The sequence below is a fragment of the Haemaphysalis longicornis genome, unplaced genomic scaffold (genome assembly GCF_048455015.1).
Source record: "Haemaphysalis longicornis isolate Haplotype H1 unplaced genomic scaffold, Haemaphysalis longicornis Haplotype H1 scaffold_31, whole genome shotgun sequence".
In the NCBI taxonomy this organism is placed as follows: Eukaryota; Metazoa; Arthropoda; class Arachnida; order Ixodida; family Ixodidae; genus Haemaphysalis; species Haemaphysalis longicornis.
The window spans coordinates 3,243,821-3,270,044 of NW_027526340.1; the positions used below are offsets into that span (position 1 = coordinate 3,243,821).

Here is a 26,224-nt window from a genome sequence, read left to right on the forward strand (position 1 = left end):
TTTGATGGAGGGTATATGCCCCGGAGAAAGTAATATGTTAATGGAAAGCGGGGCAAGGGAAAGGGAGAGAGGTGGGCACGCTGCTCCATTGTTTCGAGTCAAGACGCGAGCTGTAATGAAGCCGACGACAGGCCGTCCGGGGCCCCCTCGAAGCCCTCAGCGGGCAGGCACGCGGACGACACGGTGTCCCTCCTATTAAAGGCCCGTCCGCCCGTGTGCTCACGTGCGCCTCTCACCGAGAGCGCCGAGAAGCGAGCCTGCCGGGCAGCCCGTTGAGCCCCGCGGCTACACCCAATGAAAAGTGTCTGATGCATGTTTAATGGCTCTCCTGGCGTACGCCCCGCGCAACTACCCCGCCTGCTTGCGCGCTGCGCTCGCACCGACGGCGCCGGAACAAAACGCCGTCGCCGTGACCGGTGGACGGGCGCCGTAAGGAAAAGAAAAAGAAGCAAACGGGGCAGGCAGAAACGCTAAGAGTGCGGGGCTCTCCGAGCTGAGACGGACGGCGGGATTTGAGATGATTCGCAATTGTTCTGCGAGACGTCTGGGGGACTTAAGGGCAGCGTCTTTGCTCCATTCGTGTTGTTTGTTTATGTTTGTCCTTTTGCACGAGAGAATGAATGAGTAGGTTGTGTGGGTGTGGAGACGTCCGAGTTTCTCGCGGAGCTAGAACTGCTTACAACAGGTCGATATCGTGTCAAACTGCATATGAGGACTCGGAGACATCAGTAACTGCAAAAAAGCGCACACTCTTGTGGGTTTTTAAGGATATGAAGGGTGGGGAAGGGGGGGGGGGGGTATTGGCGCTAAACTAAGCGCCTCGTCGTTTTAGGTGTGAATCAAGCTGTCAGTCTCGTAAGGGTATTGTTACGGTATCGGAAATCTGTGATTTGGTCCTCACGATAGGCTTTTCAGCTCTGTACAAGACTCAAAATAAAATTTCCGTAGTTAGTGGGAGCTGTGCCAGGAGCAAGATGAACTCAGCTGGGGAGCCAATCTTGAAAGTAGGCTTTCATTTGTTCTCGGTCGCTAAATAATCGTCGCACGAAGGTGGTGATGCATTCTACGTTACTGTAGCCAATGGCAAAGACGTTCCCCAGCGCTTCTCACTGCTTTAGAATAACTCCTCATGTGGCACAGCCGAAACAAAATTGTCAAAAGGGGTTTTGGGTCAGCTAAAATATAATGAGTGTTAGCACATTTTTAGCTGGATAGGTATACATCGGCCAACTTCAGCGAATGGGAACCTTTTTTGCATACTATCTTGTTCTTGAAGAAGGCTCAAATTTCCTTCGTAAAATAATGGTGAAACGCGTTGGTATAATATCAATTTCAGCTTGATTTTCCTGAGGAGTTTCACTTTCAGAAGTATTTTTGCGACCTTAGCCTTGAAGGTGCAAAAAATGAAGCTCTAAAAAACAACCTGTTCGTCTCGGCTTACTTGATGCCGCCATTCTATTCGCGTCGGGAGGTTGTTCGCATCGATTAATACGAAGCAATAAGTAAGTCGCACAAGCCGCCGGCACTGCGTGTTTGTGTAGCGGTACTATAAACTAATTACGTCTACGCGTGCAGTCTCGTGGCACGGGCTGACGTGTGAGTACGGGCGTACTATAGTAAAGGCGGGGACAAGTCCGCGCTGGCTGACAGGCTCTTTCCTGAAGGGAGCACGAGTCGAGCGTTTGACAGCCCTAATTGGCTCTAAGCGGTGCTGCGTTGGGTTCCGAAACTGCGAACTGTCATGCATGAACTCACAGAAGGCGATACTTTACTTGAGCCGAAGGAAACGTTGCTTTGTGATTTCTTGCGAGCCCATTAAGCGTTCTGTAATTGCAAAGATCGGTGTGAAAAGCAGTCGCTATGAACGTAAAATTCAAGTTAGATCAAACTTCTGTTACTTGTTGAGGTTGCTTTGCGGCTCAAACAGTCTGCTTGAGAGGACAAGTTTTTCGGTATACAAGTCAGGTCTGAGCAGTGATATGACCAATTCAACAATGCATCCCCGCGACCCGCTCCCGTACTTCAGTGGGGGTGGACTGCCTGTACCACTGGTAGGTGACGATTGATTTGCCTATGTCCGCGCGTACGTGTTTATTTCGCGTTTTTTTTTTTGGACAACGCAGAATTTCTGCTCGCACGCTGATAGATTGTCCTCATCCTTTTTTGGCCTACCTGTCTCCTTATCCTCCTCACAAGTAGCACAGCTAAACACGATCTCAGCGGAATTATCCAACTCATGTCCATGCCCATGGAAATGAGAGAAACCAAGTTGCGGCTTTTTTTAACACTTAAATCGTATTCTCTGTTCCAAAGCCTTTGTTTCTGAGGATGACGCAACACGATATCTTCCCTTTCAAAGTCCTGAAAGTGGTGCTGCGCTAGGAGGATGTGTCGTGTGTGTTATCACAAGCGTGAGCCTCACGGGAGCATCTAGAGAGTTAGCGATGACTAGGTGCATTATACTGTTTGCGAGTGGACTGCATTCCGTAGTACGAATTCGTTACCACCCTGTTAAGTGGCCCTTATTCTGTTTCTATTTTGTAGTGACCGCGGCGCCCCGTGTTCCATCGCCGTTGTCCATCAGCCTCCGGCGAAATCCTGGTGATTGGCGACAGAAGGTGAGCAGTGGCTGCACAAAAAGAATGAACGCATAGAAAAAAAAAGGAAGAAAACAAACTCCTGTTCATGAGCTAATCAGAGCAAAGCCGGGAGATAGTACTATTCATTTTCTCCAAGGGTGTCCCTTTATTGGGACAGCTCTCTCCCTCTCCCTCTCCCTATATCTCTCTTTCTCTGTCTTCTCCTATCTCTCTTTCTCTTTCTCTCCCACTCTCTCTCCTTCCATCTCTTCCTCTCTCTCCTTCTTTCTCTCCCTAATTCTCTCTCTCTATCTCTCTCTCTCTCTCTTTCTCTCTCCTTGCCGGTTTCTCTTTTTCTCATGCTTGGCGATTGTGGGCCCATTTTGCGGCCCAAACGTGACGCTGTCACAGGATACCGAACGACGCGTTCTTTATTTGGTATGTTGTACTTAGTTCAATCAAATTAGACCGTGTCAAAAGTTCTAATACCTTCAATGAAACTGAAAGTTAAAAAACGTTTCGGCTTTCCATCACGAAACGTTTACCTCGGTGCGGCCGCGAACGTTATCGAGAAAGCAGTACTTTGAACCAGCGAAAACGACAGAACAACAAAAAGTGTATAATCCGTCTTAATCAGCTGAAGTCCAGACTTCTTTATCATTCGTTTTCATCCGTCAGGCACTTTTCCCTTTTCGTCGTTTTCTGGCCCCTCTCTCGTTTCGCTCCTGGCGCGGTTTCACATAGGTAGTGAAGCATCAGCCAGGAAGATCCAACACCCATGTGTGTAATATTTTTATGGACCAACAAAAAACCTAGAGCCACCAAAGCCCCGTCACAATGGATCAGTCGAGAACCGAATTCATATCGCTCAAGAAATTTCCGGATTCACATTCTACCGCACTTTATCCGCAATCGGATACCGCTTTCATAGCCTCGTAAAATTCAGCAGATTTGGCCCTGGCGAAGTGTACGCTTTTCACTCGCAACCCGTGGGGCCATCTGTCAGGCCGGGGTGCCGACGAAGGGCCCAACTCGCTGCTTACCAAGAGACCCAGGCGGGCCACATCTTCGCTAAAACTGTTCGCCACCGGTGTAACCTTCTCATCGAAGTGTTCCTGAAGCGGCGATGAAAGAAACAACACACCAAATAAGAAGTCAAATGATAAAACAAAACAAGCTTAGATGCGCTGTTCGCTCCGCTGGAAAGGCGTCACCGCCCGAAGCGTTGCCACTCGAGCCCTCCATGTCCGGCTACCGGGGCCACGACTCATGGGAGTTATTTATTGAACGCTGGAAAGGGCTCCTCCTAGAAGTCGTCGCCAGAGCGACGGCTGTTACCGAAGCATTTCGCTGTTCCCTTGCTTCGTTTTCTCACTTTCATTTTTTTTTTTTCTTTAGCTACGTCTTTTCAGCTGCTCAAAGGGAGACCACTGCGGTGAATTTCAGCTCAACAGCTCTTGTTTTTGTCTGCTGCGTGTGTATTTGTTCACCTCGCGAGGTTCTAGAGAAAGAAAACGCTTCGTGATTCCTCTGTTACCAGTTCGACTCGGATCTGTCGGTCCTTTCCCGTGGACTCGTTCCTTTCTGTTGCTGCGCGGTATACACAATGTGCAGCAGGTACGCACAACCACGCTGTTGGTACCCTCTTCGCGCGGCGAACAGTACAGTACGCCCGCTGGAGGCTTCCTATACAGAATCCCTTTACGACTCCGCTATCTCGGCCGCTCTCTTTGCTCAGGGAAGAATGCCTGTAGGGCTTTTCCCTGTGTGTGTGAGCGCTACACTAGGCCTTTCTTCTAGTTCCTTACAAGACCTTGCTTTTAGTAGCGCAGATAACCCCCCTTTAACTGTCGCGCTTTCGTTTCGTTTCCCCGTCTCTTCCCATCCTGCACGCGCTCAATACTGCTTGTACCAGGTTGTTGCATTATTGACTTCGTCGATTTTGCTTACACGAACATTTTGGGCTAGTTCGTCGAGAAAGAGAGGGGGAACAGGGGGAGAGGAAGTGACCGAATGCTCTTGGCACGTAGGCTTCTAAAACGCGTTCATGGAGCTTCGGTTCCTTTCTTATTGGTTGGATACTGCGATTCGCCGGTCGATTTCTACGTTCCCGTCGAACTGCCCTGTTTGTTTTAGTTTTTAATTCCCATCTTTCCTGCTTACCACCTGTATTTCTAAGCGTGTACGACTTGTTTGTACGGGCTCAGGATGACTGCCCAGACAGTCAGATTTAAAACACTACATTAAAAGTCGGGGAGGACGAGGGGGGAGGGGAGGGGGCAGCACCGTCGCCTGAACAGACACATTCCTCCATTTTGTGGTTCCAATCTGGTTGGCCGAGACGGGATGATAGCCTGCTAAGAAAATCAAAGCGATCCAACAGGAGTGGAGAAGTAGCGCGTATTCGCAGTTCGACTTCGAACCGAACGAGTAAAGCCGTCAACTGCCGTATTTTACCGCAATGCAGGCGTCCTGAAATATCGCCGGGAAAAATCACGCACCCCTCCGTCTAACGACGACGATGGTTTAACGCGAAGCTTTCTCGTGAGGGATTCCTTGATTGTCGTCTTAGTTAGGAGTTTGACTCGCGGACGCTTTGAACTTTCACTCGTTGAGCTTTGAGTTTGACGCTCGCACGCAGTTTGCACTTTTGATCGCAGCGGCTGAGACGTGGACCCTTCACCCTTCGATTTCTCGGTTTCACATTAAACAAAGCTTCGCGTTCAACTATCGTCGTCGTCCGACGGAGGGATGCCTGACTTTTCTGTGTAATTTTCCACGCCCATGCACCCCTCTTCGAATCCAAACGGCTTCGACCGTGTCGGAACGGCGCAATGGGACCACAGAGTTTCATACTAATATACACTAGAGGGAAATCTGGCGCCACTGTCTGGGGGAGCCGTGCTTCAGCGAGCGTTCCGTCATGCACCCGGCAGGCAAGTTCCACTTGTCCTTGGCATGGCTCATGAACAGGCTGGAAAGCTGGCTCTGGCTGAAAAAAAAAGGACCTATATAATATTAGCCTAGATAGTTCGTGAAATTTGTTTCGTTATTATAAAATTGAACCTCCAAAAAGATCAATTTGTCAGTAGTTGTTTAGAAGCTTCAAGTACGATGAACAAGAAAAAAAAAATGTTACCCTTTTTCGTTGATTTTGGCTTCGAGACAAAAAAGAAGCCGTATGGCTAGCTAAGCTAAGTAGGCGAGGAACGTCGCTAGCGGCGATGGCACCGCCCGCGGCAGCCCGCGACTCCAGCGACAGATTTCCCATGAATGGGATAGACATCGGCTTCATAACGCGAGGGACCCAGTTTCGATTCCGACCATGGGAAGCGCTTTTTTGCTTTCACTTCCCCCAAGATTCTCATCATTCATCATTCATCATTCATCATTCATCAGCATCATAATCATCATCATCATCATCATCATCCTCATCAGAGAAAGTTGGCTTTTCTCAGTGCGTTATCGACGCGACGTACTCCATCAGTGAGATATAGAAATTTCGCTTTGAAATGGCGCTGGTTATGCGACAGAAAATTTTCATATAGTATTGCTTGCCGGCAACGTAAGCAACTTTTTGCTGCAACCGTTATCTGCACCTGTCGCCTTTTCTTTCACCATGCGTAAGCACTTTACGCGAACTTAACGGGAAACCAGTCCGTCCGTCTGTAACGATAGGCGTGTCACACTTGCCCCGCATTAGGAAAAATTCTATTAATACAATGATCTTGGGCCTTCATATTGCCACATCAATCATATTAATAAAATGATCTTGGGCCTTCCACATCAATCAATTTGTAGTGCCCCTGCAAAATGTCTTTCCAAGCAATTCAATAATGTGTAGCAGTGAAGTCAACCTTAATGATCTCGGTGTATAGCGGTTTAGAGGAGATGCCTCACGGCGATACATGACGGAGATACCTCCTGGAAATACCTTAAGAAGACATGAGGTCTTGTGGGGGTATCTAATAAAAAGCCTCACGGCCTTGATATTTTCACACAAGGCCGTTTTTGTAATTGCAAAAATGTCTTCTGAGCAATGCACTGCTGTGCAATAGTGAAGCCTACCTTTTAAAAGAAGCCCGGTGCGTAATCGGGCGTTACCCACAGATGCGAATTGAGAATTTCCGCTATAGCTTGTCAATGGCTCTCATATAAGGTTCTCTGGTTCGCATCAAAGGCCCCGCATTGTTCAGTTAGCAGACAGTCTTGGCCAGCTCCTAACAGAGCATAATTCATTTTTGTTTTCGCTGTGTTGCTGAAGACACTCAAAATCGAAATATACAATTTGAAAGCCGTAATCACTACAAAAAACACTTCCGGTAAGATTGCAGGCGCATAAAGGCCCGCAAAAAGCTGCTCTCACTCGACGCCGAAGACGGCATTCGAGAAATGCACGCGCTGCTCTGCGCGAACGCTATGCGTTTGCCGCGCAGGGAGAGCGTTTGTTGCTGCTACAATTTTCATATCACATCACTGGCTGAAACGCGGGGGCGAAATATACATGAAAGTTTGAACGGAACAGCGCGTGGCACCATTTCCTTTTTTACTCGAAAGTTCCTCGCTTCTTCCTACCGACGCTGGCTTACCATTTTCTAGTATGCTGCCCGGCCATGCTTTTTCCACTCCGTTCGCCATGTCACATTGTTTTGAAAACTGCCACTTTTGAAACAAGCACAAGCGGGGAAACAAGAGAAATAAGTACTTCAATTTTTGTCGCGCTTTATGCTGTTTCGTTGATTCAATCGATCACTTTCGCGCGAGTGGCCATCGTCCACCATGCTTGCTTTGCTTTCCCCATTTTTTTTTTTTTTACTTGTCGCAGCCGATATTCTGCATTTTCGCATCGGCGTCAATGCGGCCACGATGGAGTTTGGCACAGTGGCCGCTGTTTTTAGCTTCCCCGTCAGCGCTTGCGATGCGCGAGGGAAAATAAATGTGATCGCGTACTCGCGGACATTCGCGAAAAAAAGTGTCCTGAAGACCGACCATACTGTTTTCTTTTTCTCTTTTTTGCGCTCGTTCTGGACAGAGTGGCCACTACGCGCAAAATAAACCATGAGCGGGAAGGAACGGTGACTGAATGCGTACGCGCGTCAACACTAGTACAGAATGTGCGTCCCCTGGATATAATGTTAAATGAACTCATTATAAAGAAGCTTGGTAAAATGCATCTTTCCGGCAATCTAAACTTCTTTTCGGTATACTCTGCTACGTAACTACCGCACAGTGAAAACAACAATCACCGCAATGACGACTTCATCACGCAGTGTATTAAACTCAATGTAGTCTTTACGTGAAGCATATATGATCATATGGCTTGGCGCCTCCGTGCAAAGATCACAAAAAGTAGCGATTTGACGCCATCTTGCGATCAATAAGGATGAAAGCGTAGTCCACGAATAAAGTAATACACGAATTTCTATGCACTAGAATTGATGTGACTGGCGGTGGCACGATGCGACACAAATTAGTGCAGGGATCAAGTGCGTTGTTCGGGCGTTTTGAAGTGAACTATTCATAACATTCTTTTTATAGAAAGGGGGGGGGGGGGGTGCAATGAGAGGCGTATTTAATTGCGAGTGTTTTTTAGAAGGAACTGAAAGGAGGTAGTTTACAAGCCCCTTGGACTGGCCTCTGCTCACAACTCGTAGTACAAGCAAGAATACCTTGAGGGCAAGTTTCCCTCTTCGCTTTTTTTTTTTTTGCATCTTGAGTTAGTTAAGTATGGGTACAAAGCTATAAACCATTGTTGACTCCTTTTATATAAAATACGCGTGGTTGAATGGGATCTTGTTTTTTTTTTTTACCTAGCCTAACATAATGAAATGATATATAACCTAAGGTGACTTCTAATGTAATTTATCTTGGATTAAGGACTACGAAACGCCGAAGAAATAATGAGGGATAGCTGGTGATAGTTGATTTCGAGGCGCAGCTCGAGAAAATAAATGGAAGGAGAAACAACGGGCAATCAGCTACTCATTTTTTGCTTCTTTTATTTCTAACACACGTTTGTATTGTTAGTTCAAAAAGAACTCGAACGAACAATAGGTTAAAGCAAGCATATCGAACATTGCTGCGAAATTATGGTAATATGCTGTTTTGTGCCGGCACAGAGGCTTTTTTTTTTTTCGGAGCCAGCATGTAGGCTCCTTATCGTCCCATCGGCTCGCGTGGAAGTGAAAATAATGATCGGGCATTATCGCTAACCGTAACCGATATTTTGCTGCCGTTACAGAAGCTACCGCATTTGCGTTTGAAAAAGTACGCTCGACGAAGCGGTACGGCCTTCGATTGGACGGCTGTGAATGCGGAGAGCGACATGTTCGCCTGCTTCTACCGCCAGTTGTTATTGTGTCGCTTTATCCTTTGAGCCCAACTTTTCTCGCATGAGCTTTGTTCGCATATAGCGGAGGCACCATTCGTATTCGTGGCAATACTTGTCCTAATGGCATAGCTAAGTTACTAGTTCCAATGGCGTCTCACGCTGTTACGATACCGCCTTTAAACACGACGAAACATATGCCCTCGCTTTTGTGTAATGCGATACAGAAAATTGCGCCTGGTGTTCTTTTTTTTCCTTGGAAAACTGCAGAAACCACGTATACAGATACAACAGCTATGACCTTTGCAGGATTACGTGCAGTTCGGTGAGCGCAGTCGGTTAGCGGAAACACGTTCGCCACATTTCCGGTCACAGGTCGGACTTTGCCGTAAACAGCTATTGTTTATTATATGCACGTTGTCCGTGATTTAGGGCGTTAGCGGTGCATTTGAACCAACTGAGCGAGCTAAAACTGCGCGTGTCCGTGCGAGCGCGTGGGTGCACGGGAATAGCACGTGCGTGCGCTGATGCATCCGGTGCAGAAAACCGGGAAGGGCCTCAGAGTTAGTCCAGATGGGTGGCCAGAGGCATCGGGAGTGATGGAAGCCGTGCACGGATCCCGGAAGAGCGAAGACTCTGTCTTCGCGGAGGCATGTGTGTATGTGTTCGCGTGTGTATATACACGCACGTAGGAGGTCCTTGGGGCTCTGGTCACTCATCCTGACGCTCGACATTTCTGTTCGGACGTTGGCGCACACACGTATACAGCCTTTATCAAAAGTTTACGCACCAGGAAAATGGCAATTTTAGGCTATTTCTCTTCCGGTAGCAGCCCGACAAACTGCCGTGTGCATGTGAGATGTCGTATAGTTTCTGAAGCAATGAAAAATACGGCACATGGTACCCTAGGCTGCCGCGCGGCAGGGAGATAACCCGAAATTGCTGCTTTCGTGTTCCGTAAACTTTTGCTCTCGGGTGTACATCTGCTGACCCCTGAAGCGAAGCTGCGCACAAATTAGAGCCGGCGCTTACATTTTATGTATCCTTGATTATACTTTTTTCCCCGATTAATGAGCCTCATATCGGCTTCTTAAAGGGGCCATGAAGACAAGATGTAAGTTTGGTTTATCAAAAAAAAAAAAACTCCTTTGTCCCGATAAAAATGACACAAATTTCATCGAAAACTTTAAGCAAATAATGGAGAAATAACGGAAAACGTATGAAACAGTGGCGACTCCCCCGCCACTTTCCGGCAACTTTTCAATGACGTCAGAGAATCTTGTCCGTGCTACCGGCAGCCGCCGACCTGAGCCATCACCAAGAAACGTAACCGAGCGATTGTAGTGGGGGCTGTAGATTCTTCTGATCGCAACACTTGAATGCGAACGTACAGTCGAAACACCGATAAAAATGTTTTATTGCTGACCCATATGACGTCACGGCTGCCCGTATGACGTCACTGCGGCGCGGAATTTAAGTTTTTTGCTATTTCTCGGGCTTGTTTTGTTGAAAAACGCCTTTCCTGGCTAGAATGGGGCTGACTGAATTATCAAAGGCCGGTTATTTCAAGCTTTTTGCCTTCATGGCCCCTTTAAGGCCATTTGCCATGGTGGCCCCTGCGTTAATCTGTCCTTGATCGGTGAACAGCTGCGTTGTTGACCGTATAACTGTTGAGAAGGACGTCAATATTCAAATTTAGCGACAATGTCTGGGATTGTAAAGGGTAATGTCACGCGGTATTGCAACGGAGCCGAGAAGCAGGAAAAGCGCTCAGGAAAAGCGAGCAGGAAAGCGCACTCCCAGGGGGAGGGTACAGCAGGATGGCATGCGGAACGTCAAATATTAACATGTACAAACTAAGCATGTGCCAAAGAAGCGCTATGTGTACAGTCGCCAATGTTTCTACGGGGCACATAGGAAGCACTATGTTGTGCTTTTGCAGGTACTACCAGTTGTGTCGATTTACACTTTTTAGCTCCGCTGTGCTTACCGGTCGGCTATTCAAACTCGAAGTCCTGTTCTCGTGTTATAACCCCATCTGGTATAGCCGATCTGATATGCTTATGACGGAAGAAAACATTACCCATAGATTAAGCGCTTCTGCTGCATGACATATCAATCAGAATCGTCGTCGTTTAAGGTTTTATTTCGCTTATATAATCAATGTACACTTGGAATGAATGTTATAACAACCTCTGTACTCGAAGCCCTTCCAAGTATTTCTTATCTGAGGCAAGCCAGAACTGATATGGATCTGTTACGTCACCTGTAAAACATTTTTTTTCGTATTGTATATCATCTCTATCCTCATGATACCATACCTTGATATCGTAACATGCCGAGCTTATAATAACAGAGCGCGTACATTTTACTTTAATTGCGGTGTATGCTTTTGTACGCAGTGTCTTGTTTACTGTTCCCGTTTCTTGTGTTTCTATTGCAATACATGAGTTTATATTGCTCGTCGTGTGTTTGTATCATAGTTACTGTTGCCTTTCCTTTGTGGGCTCCCCAAATTTACACTACATTACTGTACCTCTGCTGAAGAGAGCTGTACAGAAGGACGCCAGTGTTTTCAAGCCGCAAGTCTGCGGATTTTTTCTGTAATCCCCCCTCTTTTTCTTAAAAAAAGAGCACTTGACTGAAAACAAAAAAAAAAAAAGAAAGAAAATCAGGGCACATTTCACGCAAGCTCTACACTCGACAGGGGCATAAGACAATAAGAAGTCCTCATAAGACAAAAGCCAAACACAGCGTCATATACTGCTTTCAGCAAGAGTGCGTCACAGGCCTTTAGGGCAGACCCAATAAAACAACGGCTAGAGCAATGGCTAACGTTGAACGCTTAAAATGGAAGCCTACCGGGCATCGAGACAAAGTGGCAGGAAATCCCGAAAAAGCAGATCTTGGCCTCGGACATTCCGAGGGACGTAAGCCGCCAGAAGACGTCGACCCCAGAATAGCCCATGGGACCCACGGCTATAGCGAACCCTTAAGTACAGGATGTGCCGTTGTTCATCGCACCGAGACGACTTTTTGGATTATACAGATACTGAAGGAGCGATACCATAGTGAGAAAATAACCGAGGTTATCGACCGCGATATCCAAACACGTTTAATCAGCCAATTTCCCGAATGCAATCCTGATAGCATATGCGCTAATGCTGGTATACTTCAATGGCGTTGCAGTTCTTCGTAGCGGATAGAATTAAATCGTGAAATGAAACATTTATGTCGCTACAGGTGAGTAGGCTTTCAAAAAACTTTCATGCAATCTTTGAAAATCTGGAAGTGTCTAGTATAGGAGACTCTTGGACTATAAATGTTATATTTCAAAGTGGGAGGGGGGGGGGGGATGGTGGAGTGATGATTAGAGTATATGTAGGGGTTAACATACTAAGAAACTTAGAAGGAGACGAAACATATTCTCGTCCTCTCCTTTTTTGTTCTCCCTCTAAACCCTCTTTTGTTCTCCCTCTAAAAATATGCACGTCTCTTCAATCAGTGATTGAGCGTGCGGTGGAAAACTGGAGCGTCTGCAATGCTATCGCATTCACAAGCCCGCCATCAGTTGGCCGAGCAAGATACTCGGATGAATGATTAGTTGCGCGGGAACCTACTCACTGGATCTACTTAGGGCATCTTTTCGGGGCGTCATTAACCTGTTCGTCGGGGCGAGTCGTGGGTCGTAGCCGGACAATGCGTGGGGCCCGTCCGCAGACTTCCCTTCAGACGGTATCTGACTCGCCTTTGCTGTTCGGCGCGGGACAACCGGGCGAGGGCTCGACAAGCGCGTTAATCTATACAGACGCGAACTAAGCAAGAAGACGGGCTGGAAGAGCGCGCCTACTAACGCTCTAGAGAAGGCGGCAAAATACAAGTGAGAAAACTGTGTGAGAGAGAGAGAGGCCTGACATACGGGCTTGATCGGGAAGGCTGGCTCGGTCGCCATTAGCGTGTGAAGCCGACCGGCACGAAAGGATTGGCGAAGAAGTCAGGGAAGGGGTTTCGGCCATTACGATGGCTGCAGACTCGCAGCATCATGATGTGAGCTTCTTCGGCTTTGTTTTGCTGCTACGATGGGGCGGCCCTTTAATGCGGTTCGCCTTCCGCGTGACTTTTGTGGTGTGGCCTGAAGGAGGAAACAATGTTGCGACGTTGGAGCAGAAGCCTGGGTTATCCCGTCGGGTTGGGCATAACGGTAAATCACAGGGTTGCTAGAATTGACCCGTAGGGTTAGCAAAGTAAGTTTCTTTCTGGGAGCCCGGAAAGACGGACGCACTGCAAATATGCTTCGCTTGACGGTTCGTGTTAGACAGGAACTACGTCCTGCACTGCGGTTAAATTAAGACGTCCAAACAATAAGCATACCATCCAGAAACAAGAACCAACACTACAGATGAACAAAAATGCATCTGTTTTCGAATTCGACATAATGGGCACCTAGGGTACAGTTCTCGAAAACCTAGTATGAGAACAAGCGTAGGACTTAGCTCAATTGGGAAACCATACGGCTCGTATATACTACAAACTGTCGAGCTGGTATCTCTGGTATCGAGCTGGTATTTCTCTTTCGAGCATCTCTTTCAACAAGAAATTGTTCCTGTTTCCAGTCTTCTGGCGCGTGTATTTTGCTACTTTTCGTAATCTCTGAACTTTGACGCTGAGCCTATACTCTCATCGCTCCCCAAATAATAGCCGTATGACGGATATCTTTCAATCTGCACGGCTGAGAAGTTTAGACGACTATAGAAAGAAAATTGTCCAGTGTCAGTTTAGCTAAACCTATTAATTCGTGCTACTGGAGCTCAGAATACACAGAACCCGCGACTTCGGCGAAGCCATATACACAGTAGCCTTCCGGCTCATCCTTGACCGGTACGTTGCCTGTAATGAGACGCTCGTGGACAGGTCGAACTGCCGGAATGCGAAGGCCCAGTAACAAGGGTAAAGGTAGCCTTGGTGCAAGGGTAAAAATGCAGGTCCTGAGAAAAAAAAAGACCCAAGGGCCGCTTGCTACATACACCCTTCGGAGACGAAAAGAAAGAGAATGCACGTAACATTGGCCCCAAGAGCAGCCGCCTATTAGCGAGCGCTGGCTGGCTGGCGGCGAAGGATTCCGGAGACGGAAACGAGGCCTGTCATTAGTAGTGGACTCTCAGCATCCGCGGTAGGATGGACAGGAGCGGGAAGCCTTCCGGGAGGCCGCCGTCCTCTTTGTCGTTTTGCTTCCTCCCCGCGAAGCAAGCAGTGCGCGAACTGGGACCCTTGGCAACTCGGCGAGGAAATCTTTGCTCCGAGCACAACGCAGGTCAGTCGGATCAGCGCGCGGAGCTGGCGCTACAGGGCGCGTTCCGGTAGGCAGAACTGCGAAGGAAGTACGAGGAGGATAGCAGAAAGGCGTACATGTAGAGCGAAGGCCGGAACAAGGCTGCTACTCGAAGTAAGTAAAAAAAAAAGCAAAACGAAGCCTAGTGTAATTGAATTCCTATTTGAAGCGATGTTTACTTCTTCCATGCTGCATTCCATTGTTGTGATTCTGTACCGGACCGGATACACAGTGGGTACTTGTTAATTAGTTAACTATGTTTGTAAAAAATGCGGCGTCGTCCACGGCCAACAAAATTGCCGACGCATGGCACAAGAAATGGTAGACGTCTCAAAGATTAAAAAGCAGATCAATAACGACTCTGAACTGCGGCACAGTTCTCGATGAAGCTCCTATAGGCAAATTAACTAATTCAGTTGAAAAGAAATTTGGGTAAATGTTGTGCCGGATGGGATTCGAACCATTGCCCCCCGGAATGTGAGACCAGCATGAAAATCCTGGACGTGTATTAAACACACGTACTCAGTAAGTACTGAGTACATGTCTGTAGTACACGGCCAGGGATCTCAGAAATTTTAGCATGGTAATTACACGAGTATGATTTAGGTGAGTAGCAAAGCGCGGTCCCGCTAAGAGCGTAAATGTAGGGCTAGCAACGGCCACTGACTTAACCTCTAAAATTACAGTAACTGAAAGAGGAAGCAAACGTCGCAAAGGGGAAAAAAATCTATGATGAAAATAGTGAAAGAACACACATACTACTGGACACGTGACACCGTATGCAATACGTCATAACGTGCATATAATGAATGTGCGGGATTCCACACGACACTCGTTCTTCAACTTTCACAGGCGCGGTGCATCTTCGTGAACAGCAGCCGTGAAACAGGGCGGCCAGTTCAATGTCGCCATATTCGTTCAAAAATCAAACATTAATGCGTTCGCATTAATTGCATCCTAAGGAGGACTTAGGTGTCCCATAATTTTGATCCCAAAAACGCATTCAAATGTAGCATGGTTGTTGTGCTTCGTTTCGTTCAAAAGTTTTCGACACATTCAAGTAAGAAGCATGGTGACCGGTTCGTTCATTTTCTGTTTATCGCGCTTCGTAATAAAGCAGTCCACTGCGCGCACACGCGCACCCGCGCCCACGGACACGCACAGGAACAAACATAAGCGCGCACACATGCGCGCACACATAAAGTACAGCACTCAGCTCTGGCTGTTCCAAATATGAATAAAGGTTCCAGGTCCCAATGGGCGCTTTTTTGATGTCCGGAATGAAAGAAGGACGAACGTAAATAGCTAGACATACATTAAGCATAAGAACGCAGGCGTTGAGAAAGGATAAAGAGAAGAAATAGAGGGGAATGTGCGAGGGGCGTCGATGACCCGGAGACCCAGTGCGGAGCGCGCAAAACCCTTTTCCGAGCGCCGTTTGTTCCTCGCTGGGGACGTCTTATCGCAGCGCGACAGCACAGCATACGCGACCCGTCCCATCCCTCATCCTCCCATAGACGGCTGGCGACGCGTGGCTGGGTCTCGGAAAAGCCTCATGGCCCCCCTTTTGCGCCTACCTTTAATCACAAAACGCAGGGGAAAAAATAAGCCCAGGACAAAAATAAAAACGCGCTGAAAAGGCATTTATCTGCTGTTTCCCTCGTAAGAATATATCTACTCGCTCACAACATAGAATAACCTTTTTTTTGGTAAGGAGTGGTAGCGTTTCAGCGCATTTTCTTGCTGTTCATTCATTACGCTGGCGCTGTGCAGCGCTCGAAAGAGTTATCAGGGGCTCTTAGCTTTCCCACTGCACGCTACGCTGAGCGCCAGACTCTTCGCCTGGATGCTTTTGAATTCCGCCAAGCCGCCTCAACTGGCAGCATTTTGCTTTTCTAGCGTGGCAAAGCTATCCGTTTCTATGCTTTGAAGCTGATTCGGAATTCTACGTACAGCAGTGGCGCAGTAGCATGGCGCCATCGTTCTGAAAGCGTTGCTTCAGACAGCTCCTCGCAAATCCCTAGCCTGCGTTGTAATCAACGGCGGAGCACACGCCCCGCTGAGGTGGCCGGTAGATGTCGCAACAGCAGGGGCACTGTTTCATGATCCAAGTAATAGTGTACTACTTCATCATCATCATCATCATCAGTAGCATCATCATCATCATCATCATCAGCAGCAGCAGCAGCAGCAGCATCAGCCTATCTACGCCCACTGCAGGGCAAAGGCCTCTCCCATTATTCTCCAATTACCTCGGTCCTGTGCCAACTGTGACCAATTTATCCCCGCAAACTTCTTGATCTCATCTGCCCATCTAACTTTCTGCCGCCCCCTGCAACGCTTGCCTTCTCTAGGGATCCACTCTGTTACCCTTAATGACCAGCGGTTATCTTGCCTTCGCATTACATGCCCTTCCCGCGTCCATTTCTTTTTCTTAATATCTACTAATATGTCCTTAACACGTGTTTGTTCCCTGACCCACTCCGCTCTCTTCTTGTCTCTTAATGTTACACCTATCATTTTTCGCTCCATTGCACTCTGAGTCATTCTCAATTTAAGTTGAACCCTCTTAGTGAGCCTCCAGGTTTCTGCCCCGTAGGTGAGTACCGGTAAGATGCAGCTGTCATACACTTTCTTCTTCAGCGACAATGGTATATGCTGCTATTCATAATCTGAGAATGTCTGCTATATGCACCCCACCCCATTCTTATCCTTCTAATTATCTCTGTCTCATGGTTGGGATCTGGGGTCACAACTTGGCCTAAGTAGATATATTCGCTTACCACTTCCACTGCCTCGCCACCTATCTCAAACCGCTGTGCTGTCCCGAGGTTATTGATCATTACTTTAGTTTTCTGCATAATAATTTTCAGGCCCACGGTTCTAGTCTGTTCGTCCAGTACGGAAAGCATGCTTTGCAATTCGTCCCCCGAGTTACTTAGCAAGGCAACGTCATCAGCAAATCTGAGGTTACTGAGGTATTCTCCATTAACCCTTACTCCCACCTGTTCCCAATCCAACGTTCTGAATACTTCTTGTAAGCATGCTGTGAATAACATTGGAGAGATTGTGTCTCCTTGTCTGACACCCTTCCTTATAGGTATTTTACTGCTCTCCTTATGGAGGATGATGGTAGCTGTGGACCCATTGTAGATATCCTCTAGTATTCTTACATAATGCTCATCTGCCCCCTGGTTCCGTAATGCCTGAATGACTGCTAGGGTTTCGACCGAGTCAAATGCTTTCTCATAATCTATGAAGGCTAGATATAGGAGTTCAATATACTCAGCGCACTTCTCTATCACCTGATTGATCGTGCCAATATGGTCCATTGTTGAATAACCTTTACGGAACCCTGCTTGTTCTTTAGGTGTACTGAAATCTAAGGTTGCAGAAATTCTGTTAGCGATTACCTTGGTAAGTACCTTGTAGACGACTGACAGTAAGCTGATCGGCCTGTAATTTTTCAAGTGCTTCATGTCGCCTTTCTTATGGATTAGGATGATGTTCGCGTTCTTCCAAGATTCCGGTATGCTTGCGGTCATTAGGCACTGCGTATACAGGTTTGCCAGTTTTTCAAGTAAAATTTCTGCGCCATCCTTCAAGAGGTCTGCTGTTATCTGATCCTCACCAGGTGCTTTGCCCCCTTTCATTTCTTTCAAAGCCTTCCTTACTTCTTCGGTCGTTACTGGTGGGATGTCTATCTCCTCTGGACTACTGTCTCGTTCGGCATTATCCTGGATGTCCCGGCTACTGTACAGGTCCCTATAGAACTCCTCGGCCACTGTGACTATTTTATCCCTATTTGTGATGACATTGCCTCGCTTACCTTTAAGTGCATACATCTGATTTTTCCCCGCGCCAAGACGCCTCTTCACTGCTTTCAGGCTACCTCCGTTCTTTACAGCGTATTCGATCCTCTCCATATTATACTTCCGTTTGTCAGCTGTCTTACGCTTATTGATTAACTTCGAAAGCTCCGCTAGTTCTATTCTGTGAGCTGCGGTAGAGATTGTCATGGTTTGCCGTTTCCTAATTAGATCTTTCGTCTCCTGTGAAAGTTTACCAGTATCCTGTCTAGCCATAGTGCCCCCGACTTCTACTGCACACTCCGTGATAATGCGTGTAAGGTTGTCGCTGGCTTGCTGTGTCGTAAGCTCGGCTTCATCGTTAAGACCTGAATATCGGTTCTGCAGCGCGATCCTGAATTCTTCTGCTTTACGTCTTACTGTTAGCTCATTTATCGGCTTCTTTCGTTCTAGCTTGTTGCGGTCCCTCCACAAATCTAGCCTAATTCGAGATCTTACCATACGGTACTACTTCATAAAGTATCATTCTAGCGCACTGCAGTATCCAAGTGCTCCAGGCTCCAGTACTGAATTAGGAACTTATGTGGCGGCCATAGGGAGCTAGCGGGGGCCTGCAAGGCCTGACAGCGGGAGAGGGATAACTCGTTCGGAGAGGTGCACGCTGTGTTTGGTATCGTTAGTGTTTCGCAAAAGCAATGCATTAAACAGCCTATTGAGCGGAAAAGCCGGCGTCCGGCGTTGCCATCTGTAACAGCGAAGTGGCTCTGACACCACGCGCCTTCGAACCGTTCGATAGCGCGAATCTTTCCTTGGCAAAGGCGTAAACACGGCAGTGGCGAAAGGTGCCCGGTTACGCCAGGGCACCGCAGAGGAAGTAAGAGGCGGAGGAATGCAGCCAAGCGAGCGAACCGAGACAAGGAGCGAAATCCACCATCGTCGTCAAATCTCCCAATACGTGCGACAGGAACGAGCAGCGGCACAACGTGTACGAGACAGACAGAAGCCATTCGAAAGTGTAAGGAGGAGGCGGATCGGGAAGCAGATCGTGTCAAGCGGCAAGAGGACGAAGCCCTTAGAGAACGAGCCACCATCAATTTCCGCCCGATTCTTCCCAAGCGAAACAACATACTTGCCTGTTACTGCTTTACATATAAAATATTTAACGTTGGTAGAATGATTGGAGTAATGTTAAGCTGGAGAACGACTAGCAAGTACGCCATTCAAAACAGTTTTCATGGTTAATTTCCATTGCATTGCCTAGAAACCTTCGCGTAACTTACGGCTGCGGCTTTTCGAATCATGGTGGCAACAATTAAACCACGTCAATCAAAATTCCCAACTTGCAACGTACGTTGCCCTTTCTTAAGCGCTGAGCGCTCGCTGTACGTGGAAGTCCGGTTTCTGGCTTTTTTCCGCGCCCTGACTAAGACAAAGAAGAGCACCAGGAGAGGCGAGAGAGATAGATGCCCCGTGCACTGAGGTGGCTTAGCTTCGTTCGATCACCGCTGGAAGCCAAGGCCGCCTCCTCCCTTTGTTCCGGATCGGCGATGCCAAACACGTTCGAGTCTTACGCAGAACTCAGCCAGCTTTTCGTACGTTGTCCGGGCATCGGCCGTGTCTCTGTTGAAAGCGCGTTTGCGTTTGATGTCTGTCTGCGCGCGCGCTCGGCAGCAGACGACGTGTCGGGCAACGACCTCGGCCCAGCAGCATTGGATGCAGTGCGGCCTGGGCTGCGGGCTTTTCTCGCAGCGTGCCTCGAAGCTCGGCGCTTGATCTCAGCACTCGGCGGTCACAGCGCGAAATTTTGCTCCGTTGAGTTTGCAGCGTTGTTGAGAAAACCCGCTGTAGGCGCCTCACTCCTCCAGACATTTATTCGGTGCTGTGATGTTGGTCGGCGCTTCTTGCACTCTGCGTGTGTGGCTCCATTTACAGCATATTTGTCCCTTGCATCCTGGCTGTTTGAGTCGCGACGAAGGTGTGCGAATAAAATGTGAAAAAAAGGGGGGGAAGGAATAGGTGCGCAGCTTTGTTTCTAATAGCTAGAGTGAGAAAAAAAAAACGTGTGTGAAAATGAACGTTGTGGTACACTAAAGGAGAGGCCCCCGTCCCCAAGTGGGCACAACTAGGCCGGTGAATAAGTAAATTATTACTTGCTCGGTGGTTTTATAGTTTAGTACAGAGACAAAAAGTAGCAACACACAATTTTTTCTGCGTCGCTCCACGCTAATATCGGACAAATTGCTTCAATATTGTGTTCATTGTGTTACTTTTAGTGACAATGTTTGGCTTTTTTCTACTTTTTGTTTTGCTTAAGAATCAAAGGGCGGAAATGTTACGCCAAGGATTGCGAAGGTTAATAACAAGACTGCGCGGTTAGCCCAGCTACATATAAGAAGCACTTAAGAAGAAAAAAAAAAGCTGTGCTGAAAGCATAATGAAACAAATTATGGGTGGAAGTGCGAGATAGCCCAGAATTTGCGCGCCATACAGTAGTACATTAGAGCCTCGCCCTTCAACCATAAAGAATTCAGGCAACGAAACAGTGTTTTCGCCACCGTTAGTGAAATCGGTTTTGTGCTGAAAATGTCCAGCGGTTAGACAATCTGAATAAAATTTCGCGCCGCATGTGTAAAAATGGTCACACAAGAGGGGGAGGCGGGATCAGCGTTTCTTGAAATTTTCAAATTCGAATTTTGGGGTTTAACGCGCTTTGGCCACACCTAAGCTATGAGGTGGGCTACGGATTAATTTTGACCACCTGGGGATCGTCAACGTGGACCGAAATATCGACACACGGGCGTTTCCGCTATTCGCCTGCATCTGACAACGGCCAAAATTGAACCCGCGTCCTTCGGCTCAGCAGCACAACGTCTTAGCCACTCAGCAACCGCGGCGGGTGATCAGTGTTCCTTCAATAGCACACACGGTGCGGTCAACGCGCGCAGACGTACATTTAAGCGACCTATTTAAGCACCGTGCCCTTGGGAAAGAACATACAATATCTGTAGTACTTCAAACTTTGTGTGAATTGCGAGGCAATTTGTCCCCCTGTGCCTCCTGTCGCGTCGCAAGCGAAGAGCCCGACAGGTGTAAGCTTTGGAAATACCGTGCGCATCTCATTATAGAGTGCTTAGAGGGGTTAGTGTGTGTAGTATACCACGCGCCGCGCGCTGTCAGCGGACGTCAAGATGCCACTCTGATCCACTCCGCGTCGCGGCAGAGCGCCTCGCTACGAATTTGCGCTTTCACGACGGCACGTCATTCATTTACGTCAGCCCGCCTTGCGATATGGGGGGGTTAAGCGCACCATAAAAAAATAAACCGTGTAAAAGTACAAAAGCAACGGTGGAGCGGAAACACGATAGAGGCGATGTTATGAAGTGACGTGCGTCTCTGGACGAAAATACACGCCCAGTTCATACGAAAACACACGCACAAACCGTATACACACATACGTACGCACGCATACACGAACGCACGCACGCACGCACGCACGCACGCACGCACACCCACACGCACGTGCACACGCCTTTACGCACGCACGTCTTGTGCGTGCGTACGAGTGTGCGTGCGAGCGTGCGCTTGAGAAAAGGCTCCCTCATCCTTTTCTTTCATATTTGTCTCGCCTGCCGTCGGCTATTTCCCGATGTTATTGCTGGGGCTCGTGACACTTATAGTGCGCACATTCATCGTAATTAAATTACCGCTTCAGCAGGCGTTGTCAAGGGCAACCCCATTAGGCACACCCCACGAGACAAAACTTTACCGACATGAACGGGTGCTCTTTCAACTCCAGGCTCGAAGCCGGCCGAGGTCGACTATACTCGTGTACAAATTAAGAACGGCAACGATGATGATGATGATTGATGATTGATAGTGATATCCTCTTTGTAGCGGGTTGACAACGCGTCATCTTACAAAAAAAAAACCGTAAAGAAACTAATACACTTATGTTTTACACTCTTCGTTTAATACTAGTGCTGCTCTTAGGGCAGTTGCTGATGATGATTTCTATTGGTTTCCCCTTTGTATCGGGGTGATGACATGTCATCTTACCAAAAAAGACTAATATACCTATGTTTTACACTTTTGGTTCAATACTAGCGCTGCTTAGGGCAGGCACAAAAAGCTTATTAGGCACAAAATACTTTTTTTTTTCTGTTACAAGTGTTAACTGTCCTAGGCAATATTCCCCTCTCTGCTTTTCGTCCACCAGCATTCTAATCTTCTTTTCGTCCCCTCGACAGCCTTGAAGTTAACTTCCTCTGTGATACCTTTAAATCCTAGGGCTTCTGACAGCCCAATATTCTCTTCATGTAGATTTGGATGGATACCCTCACATTCTAGCACGATGTGCCGCATAGTTTCCGTTTCTTTTCCGCAGACCACGCATACCCCATCATTTTGTGAATACTTCCTTACAAAACTCTTAGTTCGCAGGCAACCTGCTCTAGCCTCAAAAAGCAAAGCACTGCCCTGGGAATTATCGTAGAAATTTTCCTTTCTGATGTTCATCTTCTCAGCCCTGTACATCTCTAACGACGTTTTGGCTTCCATTTTTTCCCTCCATTTATTCGTTTCAATCTGCCTTGCCTCTTTTTTGGTTACCTTGGCTGTTTTGGATTCCCCACTGTTCTTTCCGTATTTCATCGTTAGCCTTCTAGTCTTTCTTAAAGGAGCCATGAAGAGAAAACACAACTTCGTTTAATTTGAAAGAACTAGGATTCAGTATCTCACTCAGCGCCATTAGAATCACAAAAGAAGTTTTTTTTACGAAAAAAAGCAAGAAGTATTTAAAAACTTTCAAATTTTGCGCCACAGTGACGTGTTATGAGCAAGAATGACGTCACACGGGCCAACAATAAAACATAATTTTCAGTGCTTTAACTGCACGTTAGCATTCAAGTGATGCGGTCAAATGGAACTAGAGGTCCCATTACAGACGTCCAGTCATGTGTCGTCGCGACATGTCAGTTAGGCGGCCGCCAATCGCACAAACAAGGTTCCGTGACGTCATAGAAAAGTTGCGGGAAATTGGCTAGGGGGTCGCGACTGCTTCACACGTTTTCTTCAATATCTCCGTTATTTGTTCGAAGATTGCGATGATATTGGTATCATTGTTATCGGGACTAAGCAGTCTTTCTAATAAACCCAACTTGTATTTTGTCTTCATGGCTCCTTTAACCACTGCGTGTCCACGCTTTTCAAGTATAGGTACCTAAAAACCTTAGCTGCCCACCTTCGTTGATCCATTGCCGCTGAGTCGCTGTGCCTCATCACCGCAGCCGGATGTTACTCCGCGCGGCGCATGTAGTGCGTTACCGGAAATATTTCGAACATTGTACGAGCCGTTTCCACGATTTCTTGAACTTAGTATGCTTATAAACTACTGCAGCGACGGCAAACAAACTACGTGAGAAAAGGCAGACGATATTACGCGTTCACAGCAATCTCTTTTCAAAACGCGCGCGCCCGTTGACATCCGGGTCCGTCGCTTAGGCGGAGTGATACCTGCATGAGCTATTGCCGTTCTTAACTTTTTCCCGAGTATACCTACAACCAACGCCGACAGCCGAACCAAATCTACTGAATTTTCTGCCTAGGACGCGGGTTCTATTCCCGGCCGCGGTGGCCACTTTCCTGATAAAGGCGAAAAGCAAAAACGCCCGTGTATACGAGATTTCGGCGCACGTTAAAGATCCCCAGGTGGTCAAAATAAATCCGGAGCCCTCCACTACAGCTCACCTCAACCCTACAACCAACCAACAAATTTTCTGCCTACCATCAATGGTTTCGAGTGACGCACTTCCATGTAAACGCATCGCTCAGTCCTTCCTATCTAGGCAGCATTGTCCCTTAGGTTTGTTCGTGCTTCCGCAGAAAAGGGAGCAGAAAATACAGCCAATCCAATCTTGACATGCCTTGGAATCCCCGCTTTCCTGTGCCGTTGGTGGCGGTGATGACTGAAGGCGCCAGGAAGAGTGTACCGCGTCGTATTAGATTGTTACTTTCCCCGCCTTTAGAACCTCATCTCGAGCTTCGGACGTGCCCGCGCATCGCTGTTCGCAAAGCCGCATCTCTATATACATAACCTCGTTTGCCGCGTCCCTCCTCCCCCTCGCCTTCTCCCGCCGTCCGGGCCGTCTTAAGACAGCAGTCGCGTTTAGGCCGCATGCCCCCCTACGCCCCCCCCCCCCCCCCCCCCCTCACTCAATTTCGGTTTCCCCGCCGGGCGCTCCAAAAATGCCTGCCACCAACCAAGTAGTCGCGCAGAAAAGCAGGGCTGAACGTCACGAAAAGCACGTGCTCAAGACGCCGGAGCCGGGGAGTCGAACCTCTGCCAACAGACACGTTTGATGTTCTTGAGGGGAAAAAAAATGGCTACAGAATGCAGAAAAAAAAAACGGCCTGCCCCTGGGCGAAACTCATCGCGAGATCACAAGAAAGAAGGGATAGTGAGATAGGGATACAGGGAGAAAGGAGATACCGGGCGTAATACATTTGACACAGCCACCACTGAGACGTGTGTAGGGGAGCTAAGAAGTTTTCATTCCTTAGTATACGCGTCGTGTCGTAAATAAGCAATGTAGCCAAGAACTCTCTTCTATTGACGCAGATTCGCTTTGAAGAATGCAGGAGAGCCACACGCAAGGGAGCCTCCCTTTCGCCTCTTTTATTCGTTCCTTTTTTTTCCCCTTAGAACATCGTTTCATCTCCTCATCCCCCCTCGGCTCGTACAGCAACTCGTATTAGAAAATTCTTGCTGCAAGCGATGTATCCGCTTATACGTTCCTGTAGATGATTTTGTATGATCTGTCCGCCCCTCTATACCCCGTAGTTCTTTCTTCCATGCCACGCAGGAGGCAGAGACGTACCGGCACTCGTTGTCGCGACGTCGTCTTTGACGATTCCCGACGCGCGGGTGCCAATCTAATACCGTATGCACGGTATGAGACGACCCGGAGAGGATCCCTCGGATTCCTTTGTCAGACACCGCCCTAGCCGCCACCGGATCAGAGCCGGCGGGGTGTACGACACCCTTATGCTTGTTCTCCCTTCAGGCGTAAATGCGCACGTACACAGCCGTTCTCCTTGGAGGACAGCGTTTCACGTATGCAAACGAAGACGTTTCGGCTCTTCTTATCCGTCCCTTTCGAACGAAACCTGAATTGCCGGGTTTTTCTATTACACTCCCCCAAAAGAACATGCGGCGCTGTGCTTTTTATGAAGTGCGCGTGTAGAACTGTATGTTTTATCTGCGCGATAAGTTTTGTACTTTGAAGGAAAGGTATTCACCCCCCTGTTGGGTTTATTGCATTCATTATTATTCTACGATGCCTCTTAACTTCCGCATGAGAGCCACGAGAAATTCGCACTTTACAGTGCTCAACACATTTTGATGGTGTTCTGGTCAGAGCTATGACGAGATAATTATTGAATTCAAGTGACAGTAACCCTAATTTCGAACAGACATACAGCAGAGAACTGCCCCACGTTTAAAGAAGACCAGCCTTCTCACGAGCGGTCAGCATAGGCCTCGTCAGTTGAATGCTTTCGCTATAGGGGACCGAGAAGGAGGAGAGAAGAGCGACCGGGCAGCATTTGCTCCCTAGTCCATCAAACTCGGCCCTCACTGTTATATTTCCTAGACGCGTTCAAACGCGTGATACGGGCCCTTTGGACGCGTGCAAACAAATCACGGTCAAAATGATTTGTTTGACGGTACAAACAAATCCCTCCAAATCACTCCCAAATCACAAAAAACGCAGTACAAACAAATCACGGTCACAGTGTCTACAGACCAGGGGCACATAAGCTGGGAAGAAGGAGGCGGGAATGGACATGACGCAATTATCAAGTATTGTCTCCTTCACGGAGCTCAGAGAGAAAACGAACCACTTGCCAGAGGGCTTAAAGGGAACCTGCAACGCTTTTTTCAACGTTTTTTTTTTCGAAATCCTAAATGATTGCATAACGTAGTCAAACAACACATCCTGTACTTAGATTAGGAGTTCGCAAAGTACCTCAGCCAAAAATTACTTCTTTATGCCGACCAGATAACTTGGATGCTTGCTCAAAATATTTTTCTGTCTTTCCCGGATTTGGCGTTTTTCGACCGCTGGAATTACGTCATTGCAGGGGTGTAGCGTCTATTGGCCGGCTTTCCTTCGGTTGCAGC

The 26,224-nt window shown here is 47.8% G+C and overlaps 1 protein-coding gene across 1 annotated transcript in view; it reads left to right on the forward strand.

The window, feature by feature from the left end:
* The window catches only part of LOC144177812 (uncharacterized), a 204,672-nt gene that overhangs the window by 52,306 nt on the left and 126,142 nt on the right, over window positions 1–26,224 (forward strand). Inside the window, exon 2 of the mRNA XM_077705397.1 lies at window positions 2,545–2,618. The gene's annotated coding sequence lies outside the window, so the exon portion shown is untranslated. The remainder of the gene's footprint in view (window positions 1–2,544; window positions 2,619–26,224) is intronic.